Source organism: Pseudophryne corroboree, chromosome 1 (genome assembly GCF_028390025.1).
Source record: "Pseudophryne corroboree isolate aPseCor3 chromosome 1, aPseCor3.hap2, whole genome shotgun sequence".
NCBI lineage: Eukaryota > Metazoa > Chordata > Amphibia > Anura > Myobatrachidae > Pseudophryne > Pseudophryne corroboree.
The window spans coordinates 634856602-634882037 of NC_086444.1; the positions used below are offsets into that span (position 1 = coordinate 634856602).

Here is a 25436-nt window from a genome sequence, read left to right on the forward strand (position 1 = left end):
AATTTCCGGTGCTCATCACTAATATGGACGCCTCTCCATTGGGTCTTAAGATAGTGATTCCCAAACTCTGTCCTCTAACAGTCCAGATTTTAAGGATCTCCATGGCTGGGCACTGATGGTTTAATCAAAATGAATGAGGTACTAATTAAGCATAGATATCCTTAAAACCTGGGCAATTATGGTGCCTTGAGGACTGAGTTTGGCAACCAATTGTCTAAAGGTGCATACACACCAGTGCCGGTGTTAACTGTAGAGATGTGCGCCTGAAATTTTTCGGGTTTTGGTTTTGGGTTCGGTTCCGCGGCCGTGTTTTGGGTTCGACCGCGTTTTGGCAAAACCTCACCGAATTTTTTTTGTCTGATTCGGGTGTGTTTTGGATTCGGGTGTTTTTTTTCAAAAAACCCTAAAAAACTGCTTAAATCATAGAATTTGGGGGTCATTTTGATCCCAAAGTATTATTAACCTCAAAACCCATAATTGACACTCATTTTCAGTCTATTCTGAATACCTCACACCTCACAATATTATTTTTAGTCCTAAAATTTGCACCGAGGTCGCTGTGTGAGTAAGATAAGTGACCCTAGTGGCCGACACAAACACCGGGCCCATCTAGGAGTGGCACTGCAGTGTCACGCAGGATGTCCCTTCCAAAAAACCCTCCCCAAACAGCACATGACGCAAAGAAAAAAAGAGGCGCAATGAGGTAGCTGACTGTGTGAGTAAGATAAGCGACCCTAGTGGCCGACACAAACACCGGGCCCATCTAGGAGTGGCACTGCAGTGTCACGCAGGATGTCCCTTCCAAAAAACCCTCCCCAAACAGCACATGACGCAAAGAAAAAAAGAGGCGCAATGAGGTAGCTGACTGTGTGAGTAAGATAAGCGACCCTAGTGGCCGACACAAACACCGGGCCCATCTAGGAGTGGCACTGCAGTGTCACGCAGGATGGCCCTTCCAAAAAACCCTCCCCAAACAGCACATGACGCAAAGAAAAAGAAAAGAAAAAAGAGGTGCAAGATGGAATTGTCCTTGGGCCCTCCCACCCACCCTTATGTTGTATAAACAGGACATGCACACTTTAACCAACCCATCATTTCAGTGACAGGGTCTGCCACACGACTGTGACTGATATGACGGGTTGGTTTGGACCCCCCCCAAAAAAAGAAGCAATTAATCTCTCCTTGCACAAACTGGCTCTACAGAGGCAAGATGTCCACCTCATCATCATCCTCCGATATATCACCGTGTACATCCCCCTCCTCACAGATTATCAATTCGTCCCCACTGGAATCCACCATCTCAGCACCCTGTGTACTTTGTGGAGGCAATTGCTGCTGGTGAATGTCTCCACGGAGGAATTGATTATAATTCATTTTAATGAACATCATCTTCTCCACATTTTCTGGATGTAACCTCGTACGCCGATTGCTGACAAGGTGAGCGGCGGCACTAAACACTCTTTCGGAGTACACACTTGTGGGAGGGCAACTTAGGTAGAATAAAGCCAGTTTGTGCAAGGGCCTCCAAATTGCCTCTTTTTCCTGCCAGTATAAGTACGGACTGTGTGACGTGCCTACTTGGATGCGGTCACTCATATAATCCTCCACCATTCTTTCAATGGTGAGAGAATCATATGCAGTGACAGTAGACGACATGTCCGTAATCGTTGTCAGGTCCTTCAGTCCGGACCAGATGTCAGCATCAGCAGTCGCTCCAGACTGCCCTGCATCACCGCCAGCGGGTGGGCTCGGAATTCTGAGCCTTTTCCTCGCACCCCCAGTTGCGGGAGAATGTGAAGGAGGAGATGTTGTTGACAGGTCGCGTTCCGCTTGACTTGACAATTTTCTCACCAGCAGGTCTTTCAACCCCAGCAGACTTGTGTCTGCCGGAAAGAGAGATCCAAGGTAGGCTTTAAATCTAGGATCGAGCACGGTGGCCAAAATGTAGTGCTCTGATTTCAACAGATTGACCACCCGTGAATCCTTGTTAAGCGAATTAAGGGCTCCATCCACAAGTCCCACATGCCTAGCAGAATCGCTCCGTGTTAGCTCCTCCTTCAATGTCTCCAGCTTCTTCTGCAAAAGCCTGATGAGGGGAATGACCTGACTCAGGCTGGCAGTGTCTGAACTGACTTCACGTGTGGCAAGTTCAAAGGGCATCAGAACCTTGCACAACGTTGAAATCATTCTCCACTGCGCTTGAGACAGGTGCATTCCACCTCCTATATCGTGCTCAATTGTATAGGCTTGAATGGCCTTTTGCTGCTCCTCCAACCTCTGAAGCATATAGAGGGTTGAATTCCACCTCGTTACCACTTCTTGCTTCAGATGATGGCAGGGCAGGTTCAGTAGTTTTTGGTGGTGCTCCAGTTTTCTGTACGTGGTGCCTGTACGCCGAAAGTGTCCCGCAATTCTTCTGGCCACCGACAGCATCTCTTGCACGCCCCTGTCGTTTTTTAAAAAATTCTGCACCACCAAATTCAAGGTATGTGCAAAACATGGGACGTGCTGGAATTTGCCCAGATTTAATGCACACACAATATTGCTGGCGTTGTCCGATGCCACAAATCCACAGGAGAGTCCAATTGGGGTAAGCCATTCCGCGATGATCTTCCTCAGTTGCCGTAAGAGGTTTTCAGCTGTGTGCGTATTCTGGAAACCGGTGATACAAAGCGTAGCCTGCCTAGGAAAGAGTTGGCGTTTGCGAGATGCTGCTACTGGTGCCGCCGCTGCTGTTCTTGCGGCGGGAGTCCATACATCTACCCAGTGGGCTGTCACAGTCATATAGTCCTGACCCTGCCCTGCTCCACTTGTCCACATGTCCGTGGTTAAGTGGACATTGGGTACAGCTGCATTTTTTAGGACACTGGTGACTCTTTTTCTGAGGTCTGTGTACATTTTCGGTATCGCCTGCCTAGAGAAATGGAACCTAGATGGTATTTGGTACCGGGGACACAGTACCTCCAACAAGTCTCTAGTTGGCTCTGCAGTAATGATGGATACCGGAACCACGTTTCTCACCACCCAGGATGTCAAGGCCTCAGTTATCCGCTTTGCAGTAGGATGACTGCTGTGATATTTCATCTTCCTCGCAAAGGACTGTTGGACAGTCAATTGCTTGGTGGAAGTAGTACAAGTGGTCTTACGACTTCCCCTCTGGGATGACCATCGACTCCCAGCAGCAACAACAGCAGCGCCAGCAGCAGTAGGCGTTACACGCAAGGATGCATCGGAGGAATCCCAGGCAGGAGAGGAATCATCAGAATTGCCAGTGACATGGCCTGCAGGACTATTGGCATTCCTGGGGAAGGAGGAAATTGACACTGAGGGAGTTGGTGGGGTGGTTTGCGTGAGCTTGGTTACAAGAGGAAGGGATTTACTGGTCAGTGGACTGCTTCCGCTGTCGGCCCAAGTTTTTGAACTTGTCACTGACTTATTATGAATGCGCTGCAGGTGACGTATAAGGGAGGATGTTCCGAGGTGGTTAACGTCCTTACCCCTACTTATTACAGCTTGACAAAGGGAACACACGGCTTGACACCTGTTGTCCGCATTTCTGGTGAAATACTTCCACACCGAAGAGCTGATTTTTTTGGTATTTTCACCAGGCATGTCAACGGCCATATTCCTCCCACGGACAACAGGTGTCTCCCCGGGTGCCTGACTTAAACAAACCACCTCACCATCAGAATCCTCCTGGTCAATTTCCTCCCCAGCGCCAGCAACACCCATATCCTCCTCATCCTGGTGTACTTCAACACTGACATCTTCAATCTGACTATCAGGAACTGGACTGCGGGTGCTCCTTCCATCACTTGCAGGAGGCGTGCAAATGGTGGAAGGCGCATGCTCTTCACGTCCAGTGTTGGGAAGGTCAGGCATCGCAACCGACACAATTGGAGTCGGACTCTCCTTGTGGATTTGGGATTTCGAAGAACGCACAGTTCTTTGCGGTGCTACTGCTTTTGCCAGCTTGAGTCTTTTCATTTTTCTAGCGAGAGGCTGAGTGCTTCCATCCTCATGTGAAGCTGAACCACTAGCCATGAACATAGGCCAGGGCCTCAGCCGTTCCTTGCCACTCCGTGTGGTAAATGGCATATTGGCAAGTTTACGCTTCTCCTCCGACAATTTTATTTTAGGTTTTGGAGTCCTTTTTTTACTGATATTTGGTGTTTTGGATTTGACATGCTCTGTACTATGACATTGGGCATCGGCCTTGGCAGACGACGTTGCTGGCATTTCATCGTCTCGGCCATGACTAGTGGCAGCAGCTTCAGCACGAGGTGGAAGTGGATCTTGATCTTTCCCTAATTTTGGAACCTCAACATTTTTGTTCTCCATATTTTAATAGGCACAACTAAAAGGCACCTCAGGTAAACAATGGAGATGGATGGATACTAGTATACAATTATGGATGGACTGCCGAGTGCCGACACAGAGGTAGCTACAGCCGTGGACTACTGTACTGTGTCTGCTGCTAATATAGACTGGTTAATAAAGAGATGTAGTATGTATGTATAAAGAAGAAAGAAAAAAAAACCACGGGTAGGTGGTATACAATTATGGACGGACTGCCGAGTGCCGACACAGAGGTAGCTACAGCCGTGGACTACCGTACTGTACTGTGTCTGCTGCTAATATAGACTGGTTGATAAAGAGATGTAGTATGTATGTATAAAAAAGAAAGAAAAAAAAACCACGGGTAGGTGGTATACAATTATGGACGGACTGCCGAGTGCCGACACAGAGGTAGCTACAGCCGTGGACTACCGTACTGTACTGTGTCTGCTGCTAATATAGACTGGTTGATAAAGAGATGTAGTATGTATGTATAAAGAAGAAAGAAAAAAAAACCACGGGTAGGTGGTATACAATTATGGATGGACTGCCGAGTGCCGACACAGAGGTAGCTACAGCCGTGGACTACTGTACTGTGTCTGCTGCTAATATAGACTGGTTAATAAAGAGATGTAGTATGTATGTATAAAGAAGAAAGAAAAAAAAAACCACGGGTAGGTGGTATACAATTATGGACGGACTGCCGAGTGCCGACACAGAGGTAGCTACAGCCGTGGACTACCGTACTGTACTGTGTCTGCTGCTAATATAGACTGGTTGATAAAGAGATGTAGTATGTATATATAAAGAAGAAAGAAAAAAAAACCACGGGTAGGTGGTATACAATTATGGATGGACTGCCGAGTGCCGACACAGAGGTAGCTACAGCCGTGGACTACTGTACTGTGTCTGCTGCTAATATAGACTGGTTGATAAAGAGATGTAGTATGTATGTATAAAGAAGAAAGAAAAAAAAAACACGGGTAGGTGGTATACAATTATGGATGGACTGCCGAGTGCCGACACAGAGGTAGCTACAGCCGTGGACTACTGTACTGTGTCTGCTGCTAATATAGACTGGTTGATAAAGAGATGTAGTATGTATGTATAAAGAAGAAAGAAAAAAAAACCACGGGTAGGTGGTATACAATTATGGACGGACTGACGAGTGCCGACACAGAGGTAGCTACAGCCGTGGACTACCATACTGTACTGTGTCTGCTGCTAATATAGACTGGTTGATAAAGAGATGTAGTATGTATGTATAAAGAAGAAAGAAAAAAAAACCACGGGTAGGTGGTATACAATTATGGACGGACTGCTGAGTGCCGACACAGAGGTAGCTACAGCCGTGGACTACTGTACTGTGTCTGCTGCTAATATAGACTGGTTGATAAAGAGATGTAGTATGTATGTATAAAGAAGAAAGAAAAAAAAAACCACGGGTAGGTGGTATACAATTATGGATGGACTGCCGAGTGCCGACACAGAGGTAGCTACAGCCGTGAACTACCGTACTGTGTCTGCTGCGACTGGATGATAAATAATGATATAAAAAAAATATATATATCACTACTGCAGCCGGACAGGTATATATTATATAATGACGGACCTGCTGGACACTGTCTGTCAGCAGAATGAGTTTTTTATAGAATAAAAAAAAAACACCACACAAGTCACACGACGAGTGTTTAACTTTTTCAGGCAATCACAATATAGTATACTACTAACTATACTGGTGGTCAGTGTGGTCAGGTCACTGGTCAGTCACACTGGCAGTGGCACTCCTGCAGCAAAAGTGTGCACTGTTTAATTTTAATAATATGTACTCCTGGCTCCTGCTATAACCTATAACTGGCACTGCTCCCCAGTCTCCCCCACAATTATAAGCTGTGTGAGCACAGTCAGATATATACATAGATGATGCAGCACACTGGGCTGAGCAGTGCACACAGATATGGTATGTGACTGAGTCACTGTGTATCGTTTTTTTCAGGCAGAGAACGGATTATATTAAATAAAACTGCACTGTCTGGTGGTCACTGTGGTCAGTCACTACTAAACTCTGCACTCTCTACAGTACTCCTAAGCTCCAGTAAATCAAGTGTCTCTGTCTCAAATCAATCTCACTCTCTCTCTTCTAATCTAAATGGAGAGGACGCCAGCCACGTCCTCTCCCTATCAATCTCAATGCACGTGTGAAAATGGCGGCGACGCGCGGCTCCTTATATAGAATCCGAGTCTCGCGATAGAATCCGAGCCTCGCGAGAATCCGACAGCGTCATGATGACGTTCGGGCGCGCTCGGGTTAGCCGAGCAAGACGGGAAGATCCGAGTCGCTCGGACCCGTGAAAAAAAACATGAAGTTCGGGCGGGTTCGGATTCCGAGGAACCGAACCCGCTCATCTCTAGTTAACTGCTCAGCAGATCCTGCAAAGCAGGGAGGCGCCGTGCTCGAGAGGCGCTGCTCCCCGCTCTGCTGCCTGTCACACTGTATGACAGGCAGCGGCGCCAGCAGCATAATGCATGGCTTCACTCTGTGGCGAATCCTGGCTGCGGGGGTGCTCCCAATCCGCTCCTCTCCCTCCTGTGTCCGGGCATAATGAGATCCTCCAGACAACTGCTGTCTGGATCCTAAGGATTACAGTAGCAGAGCAGACAGAGGACAGCAGCTCCTGGCCCTTAGCAGTAGCAAGTATAGCTGCTCTTGGGACTGGGGTATGTGTCTGGCAACCTTCAAGTCTGTCCTAATGTATTACAGTTACTCACTGTGTCCCATGCTCACACATATTCTGTAAGGGATTGGTATGAAATCCCGCCGGCCGGGATGCCGAACATCAGGATCCCGACATCGGCATCCTGAGCGACGGAATGCAGGGGTGCGAGCGCAACGAATCCCCTAGCGGGCTCGGTGGCGATATCTTCCTTTATGGATGTCGTGGACACCCATAGAGGGGGAATCACCTACCTCGCCGGTATACCGGCGGCGGTATGGTGGCCCTGTCGGGATCCCGGTGGCGGTGTTGTGACAGCTGGGATACCGAATATCGATATGCTGACTGCATACCCTCTGTAAATGTATATGTTTTATCATTTGTTACATTTGCACAATTGAATACAGTAACCTTTCTGGCAAAGCACCTCACAACCCAATTGTGGATGTCATATGTCATACACAATTGCAAAATTACCCAAAATATCTTTGTGTGGTATCCAATCAGCCCTGATCCATTTTCGGCCAATAAAAACAGCCAGATATCGTAGTTAATGACCGATGGTCATTATCACGGTATCCATTTAAAGGACGTTTTCATCAGCTGAAAACTGACCCGCAATAGTGCGATAACACATGGGATCAAGGATAAGTCCCCTATCCCATGTGTTATTGTGGCTCCTGCAGCCTGCTTATTGCAGATTATGCCTGAAGGACCTGAAGCATAATCAGCAATAAGTGCTGTCATCGGGGGGAGGAGCACGCTGCATCGGGGCTAATAGGATAGCCCCTGGCGAAACAATTACCTGCGTATATTGGATACTCCCCAATGTATCACAAGCAAACTTCCCCTACAGTATGATAAAATAGTCCTCTCTATGAACTCTATACTCCCTGTGACGTCTTGCATTCACACTCACTTTGTATGACCTCTGTATATTCACATTAAGCTCTGTACTACAAACTCACAGTTATCTCTCTGCTTACACCCTTTGCCTCTTCACAGTCACCTAGCAACCCCTATGTTCTCAAACCCACCAGACGACCCCTCCCTACACTGCACCCGCCTGGCGACCCCTCTGCTCTACATCCACCTGTGGATCCCTGCCTTTCAGTACCTGGCTGCAGACCCCTCTCTACTCCTAACCCCTGTCCATACTCACACTCGCCCGGTCACCCCTGTGCACTCACACATGTCTGGTGCCCCATGCCATGCTAAGACAAGTCATAGTTCTACGCTGATATATCATTAGAATTTGTTTCTCCCCTCTCCTCAAAATAGCAACACTTTCTCCCCTCTACTCACCAGTAGCGGAATTACCGCTGAGCAACACAATCGGCCGCTTAGGACCCAGCCCGTACAGCACACCCCTTCTTCTACCCTCCCTTTGACTACTACTGTGGGCATTATGTGAATAAAGGTCACTACTACTGTGAGCATGATGTGTATAAGCGGCACTACTACAGTAGGCATTATGTGTATAAGGGGCACTACTACAGTGGGCATTATGTGTATAAGCAGCACTACTACTGTGGGCATTATATGTAAGGGGCACTACTACTTGGGCATTATGTGTATAAGCGGCACTACTACTGGGGGCATTTTGTGTATATATGGCACTACTGTGGGCATTATGTGTAAGGGCACTACTACAGTGGGCATCTTGTAGAAGGAATACTACTGTGTAGCGTAATTAAATAAGGAGCACTGTCGTGTGATGTAACGTGAACACAGGACACTACTAAGTGGTGTAATCTGAATCAGAAACACTACGTGCGGTGTAATGTGAATAAGATTGTGCTACTGTGTGGTGTAATATGAATTGGGAGTACTTTTGTGTGGCCACGCCCCTTCCTTGTGAGACCACACACCTTTATAGAGACAGGCACACACTCTCCCATGTTAAATATATGAGAGAGGGCGCAAATTTATAGTTTGCAGGGGGGCGCAAAACACCCTAGCACCAGCCCTGATACATACGGTGAACTATGAACTACCGATATGGACTATATAGTCCATATCGGTAGAAAACTTAGTGCATATCGCACCATGTGTATACACGTTTAGATGCTGATGCGCAGTTTCGCGGGGTCGGTATCTCAAGAATGGCATGGCAGTGTTCACTATATTATACTATATGTGTACAATCTAGTGCATATCGCACGACTTTCCAGTTGTAAACGATATTAGCTTGCAATTTCGATCTACGTCCCCCCTGAAATATCATCCCAATATTCAAATGAGCTGTCAAAATTGGCCATAACCAAAATCGCTCATAGTCAAAATAGCAAGTTAATATAGTCAAAATCGCAAGTGAATATAGTCAAAATTGGTGGTGCTGGGCTCCAGGGAGTTCTAGGGAAATCGTATAGTCTAAATTGACCTTCAAAAATATTTAATTCGACATCTTTTATATAAAATAAACTGATCTGTCACTAATATACATGGGTGGTCCCATTTTTAAAAGATTTTTGCTTCTACCCTTTTAGTTTATGCTGAATGTAAAGATCCGGTATGAAATACCGGCAGACAGAATGTCGGCTGTCAGTATAGCGACCATGGCATCCCATTCCCTCATGGGCTTGCTTCACTCGCCAGTCGCCACAGGTTCTATTCCCACCAACCCGATTGGTGGCATGGACCCACCAACCGACTATGAGTTCTGGCCAGGTGTCAGGATTCTGGGCGCCGGTATAATGTTGGCTGTAAGGATTCCGGCATCGATATTCTGAATGCCGGGATCCCAACAGCCGGCATTTTAACTGCATTCCGAATGTAATTATAAGTAGACTTACACTGAGATTAATTCCAACAGTATTTAACACTGTAAAGCTGCTCATATAAAATAACAATTATTATGCATTAAAGGGTTAATATTCAACTATAGAACTGTAATATTTTATTTATATGGTTCGCATTATTGTTTATTGATATACTATCCCCAATTCAGGGATGTGCGGTGAGGTAAATGGCTCAGGAGGCCCTGGCTAGCACTGATAGCCGGAATCACGATCGTTCTTCCAGCGGGATGTGCTCGGGGAAGGGAGGTTTAGGCACCACCGAGGAGGGTTAGGTTTAGGCACCACTGGGGAGGGTCAGAGTAGGGGACAAGGGAGGGTTAAGGTACTTTCCACAGAGCTGTCTGGATTCTGATGGTCGGGATGCCGCTCTCGGTGTTCTGACTGCCGGCATCCCATCCATTAGCATATCATACTGAACCCGGTGGGAGTATTGCCAATCCAGACTAAAGGAATCTCAACTTTCAAGTGTACATAAGTCTGTATATACACATAATATTGCATATATGAGGGGAGTGGCTCTAGGCAGCACACCCTACTGTAGGTGTTTGTAATGAGAGGTGCTACATTACTGAGATTTATAGTACTACACACAGAAAAAAAGATGCTGGTGCACTATGCAAACATTACTACTTAAAAGTGAAATAAATATTACAATGAAATATCATATAAGAGGTTTGTTAGCATAAATGAGAGACCTAGACCTTGTGAAGAGCCAAGAGGTTGGGTTGGGAGATATTTTGAGATAAGTGATGTAAGGTTGATGTAGTTTGGTTAATAGCCTTGTGTGTGAGTAAAAGTATTTTATATTGAATGCGGTACAATACAGGTAACCAATAGAGGGACTGACAGAGTGGACCTGCAGACGATGAACGTCTAGTGAGGAAGATAAGCCTCGCCGCTGCATTCAGAATGGATTGTAGTGGTGAGAGTCTCTTTTTGGTAAGACCAGCAAGAAAACTATTGCAATAATCAGTGCAGGAGATAATGAGAGCATGGATTAGAGTTTTTGCAGGGGATACCGGTACTGGTACCGGCGCCGGGATCCCGACATGTACGACAATGCTGGCGCCGGAAATCCCAACTGTCGGTATCCTGATCATAAATATGCCGGAGAGGGTTAGGGTTAGGCTGCAGGGAGGGAGGGCTAGGCACTTAAATAAGAGAGTTTGGCACTAAAGGTGGAAGGTTAAGGTCAGGTTGCAGGGAGAGTTAGATTTAGGCACTAAGTAGTGAGGGGTAGAGGGGGACGGTTAGCATACATACCTACCAGGTGTTGGGATTTTGCGCACCGGGAAGCCACGGACGGTATTCTGAACGCTGGCATCTCAAGCACCAGGCTCCCGATACCATTCCTTTTTGGGAGATATGGTCATATTTTGGATATGTTTCTTAGATGCATGTACCATGATTTTGAGACAGAGTGAGGGGCTAATTAAGCGATCCAACCGTAATTTATGAGAAAAAGATGCAGGCGCATGCACAGCGCCCGTTCTGTGCATGCGCCCACATTTTCTGCGGGGCAGGCGCAGAAAATGTGTTCACCTCGGCCTGTCAATCAGGCAGAAGGGTTGGCGGGGGGGGGGGGGGGGGAATTGCAACACTCTGTTTCCAGGGAGGAGATGGAGCATGCAAGGGCTGAGGTCGCGGCAGCTGCGTGACATCACATGCAGCCACCGCGATGGGTAAGATGGCGGCGGGTCTCCTGCGGCCGCAGCTATGCTGCGCCGGCAGGAGGCATCAATAATTTTTACGCTGAAGCAGAAATTGCGATGCGACCTCAAATTCTGCTTCAGCAAGGGGGGGAGGTGCCGGTCAGCATGCTGGGAGGCCTTGCCCTGCGATGGGCGGCCCCCAGCATGCGATCCAAAGGATAGCAAATTCTGCTGATTAGCAGAATTTGCCATCCTTACTGAATTAGCCCCTGAACGTGGGGAACAAAGGACAGTTCAGAGTCAAGGATGACACCTAGGCAGCGAGCTTGTGGGGTAGGATTGTCTAGTTCGCAACAGTGATAAGAGATAATCAGGTTGGTGACTGCTGCTATTGTTTGGTGGAAATATAATTCATTCTGGTTGGAAATATTAAGTTTGAGGTGGCGAGATGACATCCAAGATGAAACGGCAGAAAGGCATTCAGTGGCACGTGCCAATACAGATGGTGACAAAGCTTGGGATGATAAGTAGATTTGAGTATCATCCACATACAGATCCAAAAGAGTTGATTAGTTTACCAAGAGATGATGCATAGATTGAGAACAGCAGAGGACCGAAGACTGAGCCTTGTGCAGAGCCGTAACTAAGGGGGGGGCTAGGGGGGCATGTGACCTGGGCGCCGGGTTGGAGGGGGCGCCGCAACGCTTACACCCTCTCCGAGTCCCGATGCGCACAGGTGCCCTTCGTCGGAGCAGCACAAAGCAGTCCAGGCTCTACTAGCTGCTGTGTGATGAAACTGAAAATAAACTACAGCTCCCAGAAGCCCTTGCTGCGGGAGCTGTAGTCAGGGCCGGAGCAAGGTTTCTCGGCATCCTAGGCAAAAGTTCAGCCTGCTGCCCCCCACCCCAAACCACACACAGATTCTCATACCTCCCAACTTTTAATCTTTCCAAGTCGGGACACTCGGGGCGTTGTAGCCACGCGCATCCTGAAAAGGGGGCGTGGCCTCGGGTGTGAGGGACATGGCTACGACCGAGTGGGCGTGGCTACGCACAGAGGGTCCATTTACGTCATTTTGGGAGCGTGCCCAGCGCTCCCTGAGCAGCTGGGCAGCCCCCAGCTCACTCCCCGCACTGAATAGATGTTGTACGCGTGCGCACAGCATCTATTTAGAGATCACTCGCTGCTTTGCAGAGCCTGGTAGTACATCCCATCCAGCTGACTCTTAGTGGGAACTTCAGGACAGATTGCTGCTGTAATGCTACAGGCGTTCTACCCAATGTGCGCAAGAACTGCTAGACCAGGGCTGGATTAAGCCTTTAGGAGGCCCAGGGCACCTTAGACAGGGGATAGATAGATAGATAGATAGATAGATAGATAGATAGATAGATAGATAGATAGACATGGAAAAGTAAATCTTGCAATTATGCGCACGCCAAAGGTGCGCGTGCTCCAGGAAAAGGGCGAGTGGCCACTCAAAAGGGGGAGGGTGTCCTTCAGTGTAGTAGGACCCCTTATACTATCTAGTACTGGTGCCCCTTTCACTTTATACCACACAGTATGAGCCGAAATTCACATTATAGCACAGGGAATGAGCCGAAATTCACATTACAGCACACGGTATGAGCACAAATTCACATTACAGCACATGGTATGAGACAAAATTCACATTATAGCACATGGTATGAGCACAAATTCACATTACAGCACACAGTATGAGCTGAAATTCACATTATAGCACACGGTATGAGCCGAAATTCACATTACAGCACACGGTATGAGCCAAAATTCACATTATAGCACACGGTATGAGCCGAAATTCACATTATAGCACACGGTATGAGCCAAAATTCACATTATAGCACACGGTATGAGCCGAAATTCCCATTATAGCACATGGTATGAGCACAAATTCACATTATAGCACCCGTTATGAGCACAAATTCACATTATAGCACCCGTTATGAGCCGAAATTCCCATTATAGCTCACGGTATGAGCCGAAACATGGGGGACAGGGTGTCACTCACGCAGGGGGTATACAGAGCACCATAAGGGCACAGGGTGTCATAACACAGGGCAACAGGGGTAGGGGAGCACTGGGTGATACACACACAAAGGCAGCGGGGGGCAGGGGGGCACGAAGTGTCACGCACACAGAGGCGCAGGGTACACACACATGGGGAATGGGGGGGGCAGGAGGGCGGCGCGGACCCAGCACAGCCCGAAGAGGAGGCTGGCAGCAGGAGAATCTGAGCGCCAGCGTCTATGCAGCCCCATGGTGACGCTGCCGCCGGTTGAGTAATTGGGGGAATCAAGGCACTCTGCATGAGTGGCTGCTGGAGTAAGGAGGGCGAGTGTCTGTCCGCTGTAACTTCTGGGGAGTAGTATGAGTGGCTCACAGCTCCGGCACCAACCGCCGTGACTGGGAGCAGCGGTGGGAGGAACACGAGCACGCTCGGCCATAGCAGGAGTGTGATTAAAAAAACAAAAAATCTTCCCGTTCTGTGGAGAAGTGCCGGTATGCCATACCGCCACATACTGACCCACTTCGACATATAAATATATACACATACACACACACACACACAGCAGATGGATACATACATACACAATAATATGTATATATGATGATTCCATATGCTTAAGATTGAATTACGTTATACAAATAAATCCCTTACATGGGAACAGCATGACCAGCAGCAGCGTTGCACAGTGGAGGGACAGAGGGGGGCAGAGATCAACCTGCACAGTAAGGACGAAGGAAACTCCCTCTGCACTGCAGTCTACACAACCTGCGATTCGCTGGTGTTCGAAGAGGAGGCGGGGCCAGTGCTCAAGGGGTGGAGCTTAATCGCGGGTCGCGGCCGGTGACCCGTTACAGGGAAAAAAAATTGGTCTGTCAGGGGGGGGGGGGGGGGTTTCTGGGTACTCAGAACCCCCCCTCCCACCCACCCCCTTCACCCCCACGTGCGCCACTGCTCTGTTCTTGTGGTGCGGGGCGGGAGTATGACGGGCGGAAGAGAGTTGCTATAGCAACTGTAACAATATCCGGCAGGACGCTGCTTAGTCTATGTGCATAGAGTCGCTGCCGATGGGTTACACAGCCGCTCACACTGTCCGCACTAAAGGGATGCCCTACTGTTATCGGCAGCGGCTCTATGCATATAGAGTAAGCAGTGTGCTGCAGGATATTGTTACAGTTGCTATAGCAACTCTCTTCCGCTCCTCTCAGCAGTAACGCCCGTAACATTCCTCTTAAGGAAGAAGCATTCATCGGCAGCGTGAGCTGCCGCCCACAAGTGGCCGGCGCCCATAGGCAGCTGCCTAAAGCTGCCTAGTGGTGGCGCCGGCCCTGGCTGTAGTTTACTTTCAGTTTCTTCTATGCTGACAGTCGTGTGCTGCCTGTTGTGCCCTAAGATGGGGCACAGGGAACAAGTTACCCCAGCCCCCCCTGCTGCCTTTGATAACCGCAGCAGTGCACTATTGCACTGCTGAGCTGGAAAAATTAATGGTCCGAAAAGGGGGCGGAGCTACACGGCACTTTACTCAGTGCCAGGCCAGCCAGCACCATCGAAGAGAGGAGGTGAGAGGAGCAGCTGCAGCAGCACACACCAAAGCCTAAATAGTGAGTGTGACACTGTATGTGTGTGCAACTACTATATGTGTGTGTGTATGAATCATACTTGCCTACTTTTGAAAAGTAGTTTCAGGGAGATTGTAGATGTTTGCAGAATGTGTGGCACGCCATTGAGTGGGCGTGTCATGTTCCACCCAAGGGGCGTGTCTAGCTCCACCTATGGGCGTATCTATTTCAACATTGCGTATGCAAGTATTCATTTGTAGAGCCACTGGCTTGGAGTCCAATTGATTGGTGTGTTATGATCTAGTCCAGGGCTTGCCAACCAGTCACAGAGCCAGAAAAGATCTGTAGTTAAGGGTAAGAGCCACTGTCATGCGCGTGCCACAGGCGCGCGCAGAAAAAATTGGGTGCGTGGCATAGTTGTCACAAAGCCACACCCAATTTTTGTGCGTGCACCTTTCGGTATGACATTTGTAGAAGTATGACCTTGTGTCATAACCCCATTTTTAGTCATGTTGTACAGTGCCACATACATATAATGCCCCAGTACAGTGACACATACATATAATGCCCCAGTACAGTGACACATACATATAATGCCCCAGTACAGTGACACATACATATAATGCCCCAGTACAGTGCCACATACATATAAAAACACCAGAACATGGGTGCCTCCACAGTGCCAAATACATATTTGCCCCCACAGTGCCAGATACACATGTAACAACAGTGCCAGATACACATATGCCCCATAGTGCCAGATACACATGCCCCCACAGTGCCAGATACACATGCCCCCACAGTGCCAGATACACATGCCCCCACAGTGCCAGATACATATATGCCTCCAATGCCAGAATCAGAAATGCCCCCAGTGCCAGATACACGTCTCCACAGTGCCAGATACACATGCCCCCACAGTGCCAGATATGCCCCCAGTGCCAGATACAGAAATGCCCCCAGTGCCAGAAACACATGTCCTCACCATGCCCCCCCTTTCCCTGCTGCTTACCATGCCGCTGCTGTCCTGTGTGTGAGGTGGGGAGAGTGCAGCGTGCACCTCTCCTGCCCCCCAGTCTCCGGCAATGGTGCGGGTGCCCATCTTCAATTAGGCGCCGATTCGTGAGCCAATCAAAGCTCGCAGTCCGGCAGCCAATCGGGAGCCTTGGCTGCCGGTCCGCGAGCTCCGATTGGCTCACAGGCCGGCACCAAATTGAAGGCAGACACTGAGGGGCAGGAGAGGCGCACGCCGCACTCTCCTGCCCCCACAGCAGCAGCGCAGTGAGCAGCAGAGGGAGGGAGCGGTGGGCGGGACTCGGGAGGCGAACGAGAGCCGTGGGTTGGCCACGGCTGATCTAGTACGTTAGTGATATATAGGTAGGATGTATGTTTGGTCAAATAAGGTGATATATGGTGTTTTGTCCCAGATTTGGTCTATGCTTTGCACATAAGTTTTTTTTTTTTATTATGGATGATCTGTATGTTTATAATGTTTAACTATGATAGTATGGATTGTAAGCTTTTTTGCGCATATCTCATGCTGTTATTTGTGTGTTTGTATTGTTGTATGTGTCACGTTGGTGATATTGTTTATACAGTTGCCATGGGCACCGCCGTCTCTACCGGGTTGGTCAGAGCAGTGACCGACGCGGAAGCAGGGCGAGTACCGCTGGCAGCGGTGGCGGGGATCTATAAAATTGGAAAGTGTGTCACTTCTTATTTTGTGAAGCTTGATAAAAGTGCCATGAGGCACAGAAAATGTTGCCACAGAAGCAGTGTTCGTGTTGTTCTTTATGATATGATCGGAGTGCCGCCTATGGAACTTATATATAAATATATAAAAAACCCTCTTCCAAGCAGCCACTGCTGCCCAGCGCACAGAACCCCGCGGTGTCCATCATTTACATAAAATAACATTAACTTCATGACATCACCCGGGAAGCCTCGCACCCGGCATTCCGAGCTTGCGGAAAATGCAAACTGCGCATGCGTGAGTACAGAATGCTGGGGGCGGGGACTGCACGAGCGACATCATAATGTGGGCAGGCCCGCCCACCAGCATTCCGGCGTACTCGCGCATGCGCAGTACACACTCTCGCTGAGCTGTACCTAAAAACCGGGAGGACCCAGTGGTTTTTATTTTTACAGGGCAGTAGGAGGGTCACTCGAAAAACGGGAGCCTCCCGCTCAATGCCGGAGTATAGACAACTAAATGGAAAATGTGGTCTTAAGAAAAGAGCAAAAGACAAAGAGCTGCTATATGTCTTTTCCAGGGCACACTTAGAAAAATATGTGATGGATTGTAAAAATATGGGTGAGTTAATACGTAACCTTTATTAAGATATACTTACTAAAAGGGAGGAAGCGAATAAACAAAATTTATTACAAATTTGAGGCGAAAAATATTTTTAGAAGGGCGAAAATATGTTTACTCCCTTTATGTATCAAAAAATTAATTTGTTTCTGAATTGAACAAATACTAGTGGGAGTAAATAGGCTCCATGGGGTTAAGTTATCCCATACCTGAATATCCAAGTCAAACAAAAAACCCGGCAGTGCACATAGAACTGGAGCGGAAATACCTACGGTACCTAGTATTCCCTGGTGGTCTCCCAACCGGGTACTGACCAGGCCCTACAGTGTATGGCTTCCAAGATCAGACGAGGTTGGGCATACTCAGTGCGGTTTGACCGTAGGTGGGTGAGTCTCAAATTTTGTGCAATCAATTCCAGTGTGTGGTTATTTCAGGCAAATGTAATAACTGAGACGCTCTGATGATAATTACTCCCCCTAAAAATACAAGGGGAGATGAGGGTGGTGCTATGCAGTGGAAAAATACACCTTATTCTATTGGGTGTTATTTGTCCCCTTATGGGGATCTATCAGTAATGATCCCTAGGGGATGGTGTCTCCACTGAGTATTCCTAAATATCACATCACAGCTGTATATTAAAATAACATGAAAAAAATATATATAGCACGTTTCTCAAAGGATAACATATGATGTTTGTTGCACTTAATATCAGAATAGAAATGGATAAAGCGAATAACCCCTTATAATAGGCACTTATGGTATTTGCAGCTACATGCTGATAATCCCTCTATATATAGAAAAAAAGGGTGTTATCCCCACTGTGTCCCTGAATTTGTTAGGGTACAGTGGAAGAACACTTGTATTGTGCCCATATGTGAACCCCTCTGGTGGAGAATAAGAAAGTCAATTGCAGTATAATGATAGCTGGGTACCTCACTGGGTGTAAATTTCAAACCGTATTGCCCGAATGTCTGTAATCATTGGTGGGCAGTGTGAGATCTGAGGTGTCCAGTAGGTATGGATAGTGATTTCCAGCCTGGGAGGATCCGAGTTGTGGAGCCGACAACTCGGATCCTCCCAGGCTTTTCTATATATAGAGGGATTATCAGCATGTAGCTGCAAATACCATAAGTGCCTATTATAAGGGGTTATTCGCTTTATCCATTTCTATTCTGATATTAAGTGCAACAAACATCATATGTTATCCTTTGAGAAACGTGCTATATATATTTTTTTCATGTTATTTTAATTTACAGCTGTGATGTGATATTTAGGAATACTCAGTGGAGACACCATCCCCTAGGGATCATTACTGATAGATCCCCATAAGGGGACAAATAACACCCAATAGAATAAGGTGTATTTTTCCACTGCATAGCACCACCCTCATCTCCCCTTGTATTTTTAGGGGGAGTAATTATCATCAGAGCGTCTCAGTTATTACATTTGCCTGAAATAACCACACACTGGAATTGATTGCACAAAATTTGAGACTCACCCACCTACGGTCAAACCGCACTGAGTATGCCCAACCTCGTCTGATCTTGGAAGCCATACACTGTAGGGCCTGGTCAGTACCCGGTTGGGAGACCACCAGGGAATACTAGGTACCGTAGGTATTTTATTCTCATATTTATGAGCCGCTCCAGTTCTATGTGCACTGCCGGGTTTTTTGTTTGACTTGGATATTCAGGTATGGGATAACTTAACCCCATGAAGCCTATTTACTCCCACTAGTATTTGTTCAATTCAGAAACAAATTAATTTTTTGATACATAAAGGGAGTAAACATATTTTCGCCCTTCTAAAAATATTTTTCGCCTCAAATTTGTAATAAATTTTGTTTATTCGCTTCCTCCCTTTTAGTAAGTATATCTTAATAAAGGTTACGTATTAACTCACCCATATTTTTACAATCCATCACATATTTTTCTAAGTGTGCCCTGGAAAAGACATATAGCAGCTCTTTGTCTTTTGCTCTTTTCTTAAGACCACATTTTCCATTTAGTTTTCTGAACTATTTTCCGGGAGCACCACCAACCCATTGCTGAAATTATTTGATTATGTAGTAGGCACTATGTTGGTTTAATATATTACACAACTAATACAAATATCATTAAGTGTATTCTGTGCAGATTTATCAATCCTCTAGCACGGAGTATAGACAACCCTGGCATAACACAAGTAGTAAGTAAAAGTGAAATCAGACTTCTGTATAAGAGAGTTGAAAGAAAAAATAAGAATTTACTTACCGATAATTCTATTTCTCGTAGTCCGTAGTGGATGCTGGGGACTCCGTCAGGACCATGGGGAATAGCGGCTCCGCAGGAGACAGGGCACAAAATTAAAAGTTTGACCACTAGGTGGTGTGCACTGGCTCCTCCCCCTATGACCCTCCTCCAAGCCTCAGTTAGGATACTGTGCCCGGACGAGCGTACACAATAAGGAAGGATTTTGAATCCCGGGTAAGACTCATACCAGCCACACCAATCACACTGTACAACTTGAGATCTGAACCCAGTTAACAGCATGATAACAGAGGAGCCTCTGAAAAGATGGCTTCCAACAATAATAACCCGATTTTTGTAACAATAACTATGTACAAGTATTGCAGACAATCCGCACTTGGGATGGGCGCCCAGCATCCACTACGGACTACGAGAAATAGAATTATCGGTAAGTAAATTCTTATTTTCTCTGACGTCCTAAGTGGATGCTGGGGACTCCGTCAGGACCATGGGGATTATACCAAAGCTCCCAAACGGGCGGGAGAGTGCGGATGACTCTGCAGCACCGAATGAGAGAAATCCAGGTCCTCCTTAGCCAGGGTATCAAATTTGTAAAATTTTACAAACGTGTTCTCCCCTGACCACGTAGCTGCTCGGCAGCGTTGTAATGCCGAGACCCCTCGGGCAGCCGCCCAAGGTGAGCCCACCTTCCTTGTGGAGTGGGCATTTACAGATTTTGGCTGTGGCAGGCCTGCCACAGAATGCGCAAGTTGAATTGTGCTACAAATCCAACGAGCAATCGTCTGCTTAGACGCAGGAACACCCAGCTTGTTGGGTGCATACAGTATAAACAGCGAGTCAGACTTTCTGACTCCAGCCGTCCTTGAAATATATATATATATTTTTAAGGCTCTGACAACGTCGAACAACTTGGAGTCCTCCAAGTCGCTAGAAGCCGCAGGCACCACAATAGGTTGGTTCAGGTGAAACGCTGATACCACCTTAGGGAGAAACTGAGGATGCGTCCGCAGTTCTGCCCTGTCCCAATGGAAAATCAGATATGGCTTTTGTACGAAAAAGCCGCCAATTCTGACACTCTCCTGGCCGAAGCCAGGGCCAGTAGCATGGTCACTTTCCATGTAAGATATTTCAAATCCACCGATTTGAGTGGCTCAAACCAATGGGATTTGAGGAATCCCAAAACTACATTGAGATCCCACAGTGCCACTGGAGGCACAACCGGGGCTGTATATGTAGTACTCCTTTGACTAAAGCTTGGACTTCAGGAACTGAAGCCAATTCTTTCTGGAAGAAAATCGACAGGGCCGAAATTTGAACCTTAATGGACCCCAAATTTGAGGCCCATAGACAATCCTGTTTGCAGGAAATGTAGGAATCGACCCAGTTGAAATTCCTCCGTCGGAGCCCTCTCCTTCAGGATCCGGCGTTCAACCGCCATGCCGTCAAACGCAGCCGCGGTAAGTCTAGAGGTAGAGTGCACGGATCCTCCGTGCGCATCTCTTGAAGTTCCGGGTACCAAGTCTTTCTTGGCAAATCCGGAGCCACGAGTATCGTTCTTACTACCCTTCGCCTTATAATTCTCAGTACCTTGGGTATGAGAGGCAGAGGGGGGAACACATACATTGACTGGTACACCCATGGTGTTACCAACGCGTCCACAGCTATTGCCTGAGGGTCTCTTGACCTGGCGCAATACCTGTCCAGTTTTTTGTTGAGGCGGGACGCCATCATGTCCACCTTTGGTTTTTCCCAATGGTTCACAATCATGTGGAAGACTTCTGGATGAAGTCCCCACTCTCCCGGGTGGTGATCGTGTCTGCTGAGGAAGTCTGCTTCCCAGTTGTCCACTCCCGGAATGAACACTGCTGACAGTGCTATCACATGATTTTCTGCCCAGTGAAAAATCCTTGCAGCTTCTGCCATTGCCCTCCTGCTTCTTGTGTCGCCCTGTCTGTTTACGTGGGCGACTGCCGTGGTGTTGCCCTACTGGATCAACACCGGCTGACCCTGAAGCAGAGGTCTTGCCAGGCTTAGAGCATTGTAAATTGCCCTTAGCTCCAGTATATGTATGTGAAGTGAAGTCTCCAGGCTTGACCACACTCCCTGGAAATTTCTTCCCTGTGTGACTGCTCCCCAGCCTCTCAGGCTGGCATTCGTGGTCACCAGGACCCAGTCCTGAATGCCGAATCTGCGGCCCTCCAAAAAGGTGAGCACTCTGCAACCACCACAGAAGAGACCCCCTTGTCCTTGGAGACGGGGCTATCCGCTGATGCATCTGAAGATGCGATCCGGACCATTTGTCCAGCAGATCCCACTGAAAGGTTCTTGCGTGGAATCTGCCGAATGGAATCGCTTCGTAAGAAGCCACCATTTACCCAGGACTCTTGTGCATTGATGCACTGACACTTTTCCTGGTTTTAGGAGGTTCCTGACTAGCTCGGATAACTCCCTGGCTTTCTCCTCCGGGAGAAAAACCTTTTTCTGAACTGTGTCCAGAATCATCCCTAGGAACAGCAGACGTGTCGTCGGGCTCAGCTGGGATTTTGGAAAATTTAGAATCCACCCGTGCTGTTGCAGCACTACTTGGGTTAGTGCTACACCGGCCTCTAACTGTTCTCTGGATCTTGCCCTTATCAGGAGATCGTCCAAGTAAGGGATAATTAATACGCCTTTTCTTCGAAGAAGAATCATCATTTCGGCCATTACCTTGGTAAAGACCCGGGGTGCCGTGGACAATCCAAACGGCAACGTCTGAAACTGATAGTGACAGTTTTGTACCACGAACCTGAGGTACCCTTGGTTTGAAGGGCAAATTGGGACATGGAGGTAAGCATCCTTGATGTCCAAGGACACCATAAAGTCCCCTTCTTCCAGATTCGCTATCACTGCTCTGAGTGATTTCATCTTGAACTTGAACCTTTGTATGTAAGTGTTCAAAAGATTTCAGACTTAGAATAGGTCTCACCGAGCCGTCCGGCTTCGGTACCACAAACAGCGTGGAATAATACCCCTTTCCTTGTTGTAGTAGGGGTACCTTGACTATTACTTGCTGGGAATACAGCTTGTGAATAGCTTCCAACACCGTCTCCCTGTCGGAGGGAGATGTTGGTAAAGCAGACTTCAGGAATCTGCGAGGAAGAGACGTCTCGAATTCCAATCTGTACCCCTGTGATACTACCTGCAGGATCCAGGGGTCGACTTGCGAGTGAGCCCACTGCGCGCTGAAATTCTTGAGACGACCCCCCCACCGGACCTGAGTCCGCTTGTAAGGCCCCAGCGACATGCTGAAGACTTTTCAGAAGCGGGGGAGTGCTTCTGCTCCTGGGAAAGAGCTGCTTGCTGCAGTCTCTTACCCTTTCCTTTGCCTCAGGCAGATATGAATGGCCTTTTGCCCGCTTGTTCTTATGAGAACGAAAGGACTGAGGCTGAAAAGACGGTGTCTTTTTCTGTTGGGAGGTGACCTGAGGTAAAAAAAAAGGTGTATTTTCCGGCTGTTGCCGTGGCCACCAAGTCCGATAGACCGACCCCAAATAATTCCTCCCCTTTATACGGCAAACTTCCATATGCCGCTTGGAATCCGCATCACCTGACCACTGTCGCGTCCATAAACTTCTTCTGGCAGAAATGGACAGCGCACTTACCCTTGATGCCAGAGTGCAAATATCCCTCTGTGCATCTCGCATATAAAGAAAATGCATCCTTTAAATGCTCTATAGTCAATAAAATATTGTCGCTATTCAGGGTATCAATATTTCCAGTCAGAGATTCCGACCAACCCCCCCCCAGCACTGCACATCCATGCTGGGGCGATTGCTGGTCGCAGTATAACATCAGTATGTGTGTATATACTTTTTAGAGTATTTTCCAGCCTCCTATCAGCTGGATCTTTGAGGGCGGCCGTATCTTTGATAAGCGTGTGAGCGCCTTATCTACCCTAGAGGGTGTTTCCCAGCGCGCCCTAACCTCTGGCGGGAAAGGGTATAATGCCAATAACTTCTCTGAAATTAGCAACTTCCTATCGGGGGTAACCCACGCTTCATCACACACTTCAATCAATTCATCTGATTCAGGAAAAACTACAGGTAGTTTTTTCACACCCCACATAATACCCATTTTTGTGGTACTTGTAGTATCAGAAATATGTAACGCCTCCTTCATTGCCGTGATTATGTAACGTGTGGCTCTACTGGAAAATACGTTTGTTTCTTCACCGTCGACACTGGAGTCAGTGTCCGTGTCTGTGTCTGTCGACCGACTGAGGTAATGGGCGTTTTAAAGCCCCTGACGGTGTTTGAGACGCCTGGACAGGTACTAATTGGTTTGCCGGCCGTCTCATATCGTCAACCGACCTTGTAGCGTGTTGACACTATCACGTAATTCCATAAATAAAGCCATCCATTCCGGTGTCGACTCCCTAGGGGGTGACATCCCATTACAGGCAATTGCTCCGCCTCCACACCAACATCGTCCTCATACCTGTCGACACACACGTACCGACACACAGCACACACACAGGGAATGCTCTGATAGAGGACAGGACCCCACTAGCCCTTTGGGGAGACAGAGGGAGAGTTTGCCAGCACACACCAAAGCGCTATAATTATACAGGGACAACCTTATAGTAAGTGTTTTCCCTTATAGCAGCTTAATATATAATAATATCGCCAAAAAATGCCCCCCCTCTCTGTTTTAACCCTGTTTCTGTAGTGCGGTGCAGGGGAGAGCCTGGGAGCCTTCCCACCAGCGGATCTGTGTGGGAAAAATGGCGCTGTGTGCTGAGGAGATAGGCCCCGCCCCCTTCACGGCGGGCTCTTCTCCCGGTTTTTTCTGTAATCCTGGCAGGGGTTAAATACATCCATATAGCCCAGGGGCTATATGTGATGTATTTTTAGCCAGTAAAGGTAATTACATTGCTGCCCAGGGCGCCCCCCCCCCCCAGCGCCCTGCACCCTCAGTGACCGCGGTGTGAAGTGTGCTGAGAGCAATGGCGCACAGCTGCAGTGCTATGCGCTACCTTAAGAAGACTGGGAAGTCTTCAGCCGACGATTTCTGGACCTCTTCTCTCTTCAGCATCTGTAAGGGGGCCGGCGGCGCGGCTCCGGTGACCCATCCAGGCTGTACCAGTGATCGTCCCTCTGGAGCTAGTGTCCAGTAGCCTAAGAAGCCAATCCATCCTGCACGCAGGTGAGTTCGCTTCTTCTCCCCTTAGTCCCGCGTTGCAGTGAGCCTGTTGCCAGCAGGACTCACTGAAAATAAAAAACCTAACAAACTTTTATTCTAAGCAGCTCTTTAGGAGAGCCACCGAGATTGCACCCTTCTCGGCCGGGCACAAAAACCTAACTGAGGCTTGGAGGAGGGTCATAGGGGGAGGAGCCAGTGCACACCACCTAGTGGTCAAACTTTTAATTTTGTGCCCTGTCTCCTGCGGAGCCGCTATTCCCCATGGTCCTGACGGAGTCCCCAGCATCCACTTAGGACGTCAGAGAAAAAGGCCTCATTGCCACAGTTCAATGATCACTCTTTCCTTCACAGCCATAACGCAGCTCCATTATGCTGTTTAAATGGGTGGTCTTCAGTATGCCGGCTGTCGGGATCCCGGCGCACAGTATACCGGCGCCGGAATCCCGACAGCTGGCATGCCGACACTTATTCTCCCTCGTGGGGGCCCACGACCCTCCTGGAGGGAGAATAAAATAGCGTGCCCGCAAGGGGCTCATTTGTGCTCGCCACACTGTCGGTAAGCCGGCGGTCGGGCTCCCGGCGCCGGTTTGCTGGTCGCCGGG

The 25436-nt window shown here is 48.1% G+C and overlaps 1 protein-coding gene and 2 pseudogenes across 3 annotated transcripts in view; 2 read left to right on the forward strand and 1 right to left on the reverse strand.

Moving 5' to 3' along the window:
- Positions 1-25436, forward strand: part of YJEFN3 (YjeF N-terminal domain containing 3) — a 282286-nt gene that overhangs the window by 80075 nt on the left and 176775 nt on the right. The window lies entirely within an intron of this gene.
- Positions 17670-17788, reverse strand: LOC134947387 (5S ribosomal RNA; annotated as a pseudogene).
- LOC134947398 (5S ribosomal RNA) lies at positions 18905-19023 on the forward strand (annotated as a pseudogene).